Consider the following 8151-nt stretch of genomic DNA (forward strand, 5'->3'; position numbering starts at 1 on the left):
TAAGGTTGGAAAGGAAATGTCCGAAAGTGTAGGAAGTTCTGATGGGTGACGGTTTGTGTGGGATGAGATCTCCACTTTAGATTGACCGACGAATCAGCTGTGGCCTTGCTTAAAGAGCTTCAGCTTTTTGTAGTTTTGAAAGGCCTAAGTTGTTTGCCTTCCGAAGGTTCAGAGGCGAACGATGTTCATAGTCCAACGACACTTGATCCGGGTGATTCTACTACAGATACAGATTTGTAGTATGTTAATGATAAGGAGAGTGAGGGGGAGGAGAATGGAGATTGGGCTTCCTTTCAGGAGGACTGTTCCAAGGATTTAATTCCATAGATGGAGACGGATCAATTTGTTGTGGGAATGATGGAACCTTTGGCAGTAGTGCGACCCGATAGTTTAGAGACAACTACTGATTTGGGTAAGGAATGGGTAGTAGAGAATATTGGTGCCACTAGTGAAATGTTGGGTGTCACTTGTGAGAGCAGAATTGATCAGGTGCTAACCATCCTTCAAGCTATAGTGGGAGGGAGAGAGGTTGAGGGTATCAACCAAGGTATAAGAGGGGCTAAAACCGAGAGAACTATTCTGTCTTGGAAAGCGGAGCAGAAGGTCAAGAATCTTATTTCATATGTTAACTATGAAGGGAAGGAAGGGTGGTGAAGGAGAGGGGGAGGACTAGGAGTGGGAGGGAGGAGGGGAGATGATCTTAGTTGTTTCCTAATGAAGCTACAAATTATTTCTTAGAATGTCCGAGGTCTCAACGACCCAGGTAAAAGGAGGGTGGTGAAGGCTACTTTGAGAAAGTAGGGAGCCCATGTGGTCTGTTTGCAGGAGACTAAGATGGCATCGATGACAGATGGGGTGGCCAGAAGTCTATGGGGAGGTTGGTTCGTTGAATGGGAGGTGTTGAATGCCTCGAGGATTTCTAGTGGTATTCTAGTCATGTGAGATCAACGATAGCTGTCAAGGATGGACATTTGGAGGAGGGGGTTTCCTATTTCTTGCGTGTTCAAGTTGAAGGAGGACAATTTCAGATGGGTTTTTTTATGGGGTATATTGACTGGTTGATGACAGTGAGAGGCCTGTCCTTTGGGAGGAGCTAAGCCACATTCAGGGACTGTGGTCTCTTCCGTGGTGCCTGGGTGGGGACTTTATTTCTGTTAGGTCTCCGCTAGAGAGGTCTAGAGGGGGAAGGGGGTCTCAGATGTTTCAGTTTCGGAGTTTGTTGATGGTCACTTTCTCATTGATTTGCCTTTGGAAGGGGCAACATCTACATAGTCAGTGGAAGGGCGTCTACTACTTTCTTAAGACTGGATAGGTTCTTGATTTCCCGGGAGTGGGAAGAGAAATTTCTGAATGTCATTCAGGCAGCTTTTGTTAAGGTTACTTCAAATCATACTCCGTTGGTTCTGGATTGTGGGCGTTTGAACTCCAGGTGTTCTCGGTTTTGATTTGAGACTATGTAGCTGTGGGTGGAAAATTTCTAAGGGTCTGTTCGGTCCTGGTGGGAGGAGGCCACGACCATTGGGTCCACCAGTTTTGTGTTAGCCCAGAAACTACGGGCCCTTGAAACAGAATTGAAAAGGTGGAATAAGAAGGTGTTTGGGAATCTTGAATGGAGAAAAAACAGAGTCCTTATTGAAATTTCTGAAATTGACCGCCTTGATAAGGTGGGTAGGGAGGGCGACTCTCTACGCTCTAGTAGAGCAGCTTGCTAGGTGGATTTTGCCAAGATTGCTTCAATGGAAGAGATTTTATGGCGTCAGAAGTCTAGGGCCTTATGGCTTAATGAGGGGGATCGTAATACAAAATTTTTCCACAGGCTTGCAAATGCCCATAGAAGGAGTAATTATATTGGGCGAATCCGGGTTGATGGTGAGGAGCTGTGTAGGGAGGATGAGGTCCGTAGGGGGATTGTTTCTTTCTATGGGAGCCTCTACACTGAATCTTTGGACTGGAGGCCTAAGCTTGATGGTCTCAATTTTGATGTTATTTCTGAGATTCAGAGAGATGATTTTGAGGCCCCATTCACCGAAGAGGAGGTGTTGAAGGCTTTGTCGAGTTGTAATAGTGACAAAGCACCAGGGCCTAACGGGTTTACCATGCACTTTTTGTTGGAAAGCTGGGAGGTGGTTCGAAGGGAGGTAATGGATACTTTTCAAGAGTTTTATTCTCACAGGGTGTTCGAGAAGTCATTAAATGCTTCTTTTATTGCCCTTATTCCTAAGAAGGGTGGCGCTACTGATATTAAGGACTTTAGGCCAATTAGTTTGGTGGGCTGCATCTATAAGCTCATTGCTAAGGTTTTTGCTATCAGGTTGAGGGTTGTCATGGATGGGGTTATCTCGGATTCCTCAAACGCCTTTGTTGGGGGAAGACAGATCCTAGATTCCTTTCTTATCGCTGATAAATGTGTGGACTCTAGGCTGAGGAGTGGTGTACCGGGAGTGTTATGCAAGCTCAATATTGAAAAAGCCTATGACCACGTTAACTGGAGCTTTTTGTTGTATCTGCTTCAGAGAATGGACTTTGGAAGTAGATGGAGGACTTGGATAAAGACATGTATTTCGACTGTCAAGTTCTCCGTACTTGTGAATGGGTTTCCTGATGGTTTCTTTAGAAGTTCTCGGGGGTTGAGACAAGGTGATCATTTGTTGTCTTTTCTCTTTCTCATTGTTATGGAGGGGTTGAGTAGGCTAATGAAGAGGGCACAGGATTTAGGTCTTATTAAAGGCTTCAGAGTGGGCAGAGATTCAACTCATCAGATGGAGATATTTGGGCAGAGATTCAACTCATCAGATGGAGATATCTCATTTGTTGTTCACCGATGACACTTCGGTTTTTTGTGATGCTGGAGCGGCCCAATTGAGGTATCTAAGGTGTATTCTTGTCTGTTTTCAGGCAGTTTCTGGGCTGAAAGTTAATGTTGGCAAGAGCGTGCTTGTGCCGGTTAGGGAAATTCAGGGCATTTCCTCCTTAGCCGCAGTTCTTGGGTGTGGGGTGAGTTCTTTCCCTATTCATTATTTGGGTTTGCCCTTAAGGGTTTCCTCTAGAAGGGTGGGGATGTGGGATCCTGTGATTGCTAGGTTTGAGAAGAGATTGGCGAGGTGGAAGAAGTAATATTTGTCGAAGGGGGGGAAGGTCAATCTTATTAAGAGCACTCTCTCAAACCTTCCCACTTATTTCCTATCTATGTTCCAGATCCCATGTTTTATTGCTGAAAGAATCATGAAAATTCAAAGGGATTTCTTGTGGGGTGGAAGGGAAGAAGAGTTCAAGTACCATCTTGTCAAGTGGGAGCACATTTGCAAGCCCGTTAAGTTGGGTGGTCTGGTCATTAGGAGGCAAGTTGGGTGGTCTGGTCATTAGGAGGCTGATTCCTTTTAATAGAGCTCTGCTAGGCAAGTGGTTGTGGAGATTTGGAATAGAAAGACACCGCCCGTAGAAGAGGATTGTTTCATGTAGGTATAGGTAAGAGAGAGGTGGGTGGTCTTCATGCCCAGTCCCTAACGCCGGAGGAGTTGGCGTGTGGAAATTTATTCGAAAAGGATGGGATGTTTTTTCCTCTCATATCAAATTCAAAGTTCGGGATGGTAGATGTGTTCGGTTTTGGGAGGACTTATGGTGCGGAGACCAGCCGTTGTCTTGCTCTTTTCCGAGGCTTTTTAGAATCGCTACTGATAGACATGCCTTTATAGTTGATTGCTATCGGCTTGATAGCAGTGGGATTATGTGGGATGTGCGTTTTAGGCGTTCTTTTCAAGACTGGGAGATGGATGAGGCTTGAGCTTTTCTGGATATGTTGTATCAATAGGAGGTTGGTGGCATAGGTGATGATGTTCTTCTGTGGGTTCCCTCTTCCCATGGAGGTTTCGAGGTCTGTTCTATGTTTGTGTGTCTGTCTAACTTTGTTGGTGTCGTTTTCCCTTAGAAGACTATTTGGCATTCTAAGGCTCCACTTAAGGTGACATTCTTTGTGTGAACTGCCGTGTGGGGTAAGATTTTGACCTTGGATAACCTGAGGAAGCGAGGCATTATTATTATCAGTGTTGTCTATGCAAAAATGATGGTGAGTCTATGGACCACCTACTCTTACACTGCCTATGGTACATGATTGCTGGAATCTTATTTTCGAATTGTTCAGCATTTCTTGGGTGATGCCCCAGTCCACAAGGGGCATGATTAAAGCATGGAGGGGATGTCATGTGGGGGGGTCATGCTCATGAGTGTCGGAGAACCATTCCATATTGTGTTTTTGTGGTGCATATAGAGCGAGAAGAACAAATCCTTTTGAAGGAATGGAGGTGCCTATGGCAACTTTTTTTTTTTTTTTTTGATAAGTAATAATAACATAAAAAAGGTGTTCAAAAGGGGAACGCGTCCCTTATATAGAAGTGAAACTGGGACTAAGGCCCCAAAGAATCCAAAAAAATAAAAATAAATATTCAGGAATGGAGGTGCCTACAGCAACTTTGAAACTTCATATTATTCGATCCATTTGTAGTTGGGCGAAGCGGAGACATTGTTCTTCTTCTGACGATGTTGTTGATTTCTTGGATTCATTGGGTCTATAGGTTTTTTTTTGTTCTTGTAAATGGGATGCATTCCCCTTTTGAACGCTTTCTATTGATTCTCTACTTATCAAAAAAAAAAAAAAAAAAAAAAAAAAAAAAGAGATAGAAAACAGCCCCCCAAAAAATAAATAAAAAGACAATAAAAATTCAAAGTCATCAGCATCACCACAGAATGATTATCCATTTAATCTTTCACATAAGATATTTCTCCATTCCTTAAGAACCAAAAAGATATTTTTCTATCATATCTTAATACAACATGAAAAATGCCACATAAACTACCTTAAGTTCGATGATTATTTGTCCAAGGAGTTTGAGACAACTTTGGTTGGAAAAGAACAATACTTACCTACTCACCGGGGAGTAGGAAACTTATACTCACCACGTATGTGGCGCAATGCTAAACTGATAAATGTCCTTACATTTAAAATAATAAAAATAAATAATTTGATAGCTATCCGAGTTAAACCCAAATGAATCCAAATCAAATTTTAATTCTCTCCCCTCTCTCCCTTCTCACGCTTCTATCCTATGGAAGCCCTAGTCTCAACCCCCCCTATCTCTCTCTCTTTCACGCTCATATTTTTAAGAAGAAGAGAAGTAAAGGCAAATGAGGAAAGAGAAGACTAAGAAGTGTTGAGGTAAGTAAATATATTTTCTCTTGAATTAGGTATTGAATTTCTCATGGGATCAATTATTTGGATGCCCTCCTCTTGTTTTATGTTTCAAACATCTAACTTGCAAGACTCATATTTCTATGGGAAGTTTGGTATTCATCAGTTAGTTGGCAATAACATTTACTAAATTGTGTTTCGTAAAAAATAATAATAAAAAAAAATAAAAATAAAAAAAAATCAGTAAGATTGTCTATATAGAACCTATTGCATTTGCAGTAAGATTGTCCATGTAATCTTTAGATATGTTTGGTTTAGATGAGCTTTTTAGTATTGTAGAAATATTTTTTATTTAGTTTTGTACATCTAAAATAGACTATATGAGAGGAGAGAGACTTAGAATTTGATTCGGATTCATTTGGGTTTAACCCGGATACCTATCAAATTATTTATTTTTTATTATTTTAAATGTAAGGACACTTGTCAGTTTAGCATTACATACGTGGTGAATATAAGTTTCCTACTCACCAGTGAGTAGACAAGTATTGTTCGTTGGAAAATGCACCTCAAAATTTTTATCACATTAATCAGACACAGATCACCCAATATATACACCATTACTAGCCATCATATGTAGACAACCAAAGGAATGAGAACCAGGATCACCGCCTGACATACCACATGTTCCTAAGTTCAAGATTTATTCCGAAATCCACCATATGTCCAAATTCTCCTTCCAAATGGACAAATCGTCTTTTCATATCCTAAAATGGTAGTTCTTCTAACAAAAATCCATTAGGCAACATCAAAACTCTTTCTTGTTTTCTATTACATCATCCATTTATTTATGTCTCAAGAATCCACTTGATAAAGATACGCAAATATAATTGCATCTTAATGATAACTATCTATTCCATAACCATAGAAAGTACAATGCTTGAATCATTGGTGCACAATTCCAGTGCAAGCCTAATAAAACTGAGCTTCCAACAAAGGGTATTAATAAAACAAAATTAACAAGCAATATGAATCTATATAAAACTTACTACTTACATATAAAGCTATAAAACCTTTAAAATTGGGGAGGAAAAAAAACAAGGAAATAGAAAGAACCAAATGACTAACCTATAAACCTATAAAACCCTTAATAAAGAATAATTGAAACAACCAAGATGTTAAATGTTACAAACCCATCAATCCACTACATCAGAAAAAATCCAGTAAACCGAACCTAAGAAAAAAGGGCCAAATAAGATTATGAGGGATACAGAGAGAGATCGAACAAGCGCGTGACATTGACCTTCTTGGAAGGAGTTCCTCTGCTGGTTCATGGCCTGCGTATAGAGCTGAGACAGTGAGCTAGCCGCGCTGCAGAAGGAGGTGTACATGGTTCGATCCACCTCGTCGAGCCGTGTGGCATCGGACTTCCTCTTCTTTGCCATTGGGGAAAACCCTAGATTGGTTTGAATGGAAGTTTTTTTCTTTCTGCGAATTAATAATGGTGTTTGTTTATTTGGGGAGGTTCAAGTGAATATGATTTTGGGTTATGCAGTTGGAGAGGTTAAGTAATATACTTCATACGATCTATTGTTATGTTTGATTGAAATTGGAAATTTAGAAGGAAAGAAAAGATTCATCCCCTAAGAGAAATAAAAAATTCCCTGCAAATATGTAATTTCAATTTTAATTTTTAATCTCTTCAAAACCACTTTTTAAAATTCTCTCACATTTCTCTCACATGTATAATTGTTTACATCATAAATATTTTATAGGTGAAAAGGTCATCGTGGCCAATCCCATTGGAAAGGTGATATGCAAAAGCGCAATCATGAAGCAACACGTGACTTCATCAAATGAGGCCATTTGGTATAAGATCTGCAGTTTGAAAGACGTAGACTTTCCAACTAGACACATGGCAAACATCTAGAAAGCCATGTGTACCTTTGACCTAGTCATCAAGAATGATAACTTCCCTACTCCTATAATATCTCTTAGTTTGTATGAGTCACTCCAAGAATAAGGCAACCACTTGCCTTATTTAGGTGAGGAGGTTGATAAAAATTAGCAAAGTGGGCTGAAAACATGATGCATCTACCAAAGAAAGATAAGGAAAATGTGGGACACGTGACATGATCTGGACCATCCAAATAGAATTTCTTAACTGCTGTTACAACTACTGGAACTGCTGCCTTTCCATCTGGGCAGTTCCAAAACGTGGGAGAAGGCCTACAAACATGCATTCAACCGCCAAAGACCACTATCTATCAGTAATAAATCATGGGAGAACATGTTCTTACATGTGTCAACACTATAAGAAGACTAAGGAAGACATGGGACACGTAGCAAGATCCAGACCTTCTAGGTGAAAGTTCTCAACTGCTGCTGTAACTGCTGCCTTTTCATCTAGGCAGTTCCAGAACATGGGAAAAGGCTTGCAAGCATGTATTCAACCGCAAAAGACCATTATTTATCAGTTGTAGATCATGGGAGAACATGTTCTTACATGTGTCAACACTATGAGAAGACTAAGGAAGACATTGGACACGCGGCAAGATCCGGACCTTCCAGATGGAAGTTCTCAACTGCTGCTGTAATTGCTACCTTTCCATCTGGGCAGTTCCAGAACGTGGGAGAAGGCTTTCAAGCATGTATTTAACCACCAAGTCCACTATCTATCAGTTATAAGTTATTGGAGAATATGGTTTTACACTTAGCAACATTTAGTGAAGGTTAAAAGATCATAGGACACATGACAGTCTGAAATTTAGCCATGTGGAAGCTGTTAAAGCTGCCACATCAAGCTGCTACATGCATGGAAAGTTCTATAAATAGAGCACTTAGGCTTCACTTGCAAACCCTGTTCAAATCATACAACCCAACAGCACTTCAATTTCTTTATATTCATGTAATGCACTTTTAATATGTTTAATTCAAGTAATGCACTTATTATTCTTACTTTTCAGCACTTT

At 40.4% G+C, this 8151-nt stretch overlaps 1 pseudogene; it reads right to left on the reverse strand.

The window, feature by feature from the left end:
• LOC132266299 (uncharacterized) overlaps positions 1-6704 on the reverse strand; it is a 29734-nt pseudogene extending 23030 nt beyond the window's left edge.
• Positions 6705-8151: the final 1447 nt, after the last annotated feature.

Source organism: Cornus florida, unplaced genomic scaffold (assembly GCF_030987335.1).
Source record: "Cornus florida cultivar Cherokee Brave unplaced genomic scaffold, ASM3098733v1 CherokeeBrave_3.0.0_Hap2_Chr07, whole genome shotgun sequence".
Classification (NCBI taxonomy): Eukaryota; Viridiplantae; Streptophyta; class Magnoliopsida; order Cornales; family Cornaceae; genus Cornus; species Cornus florida.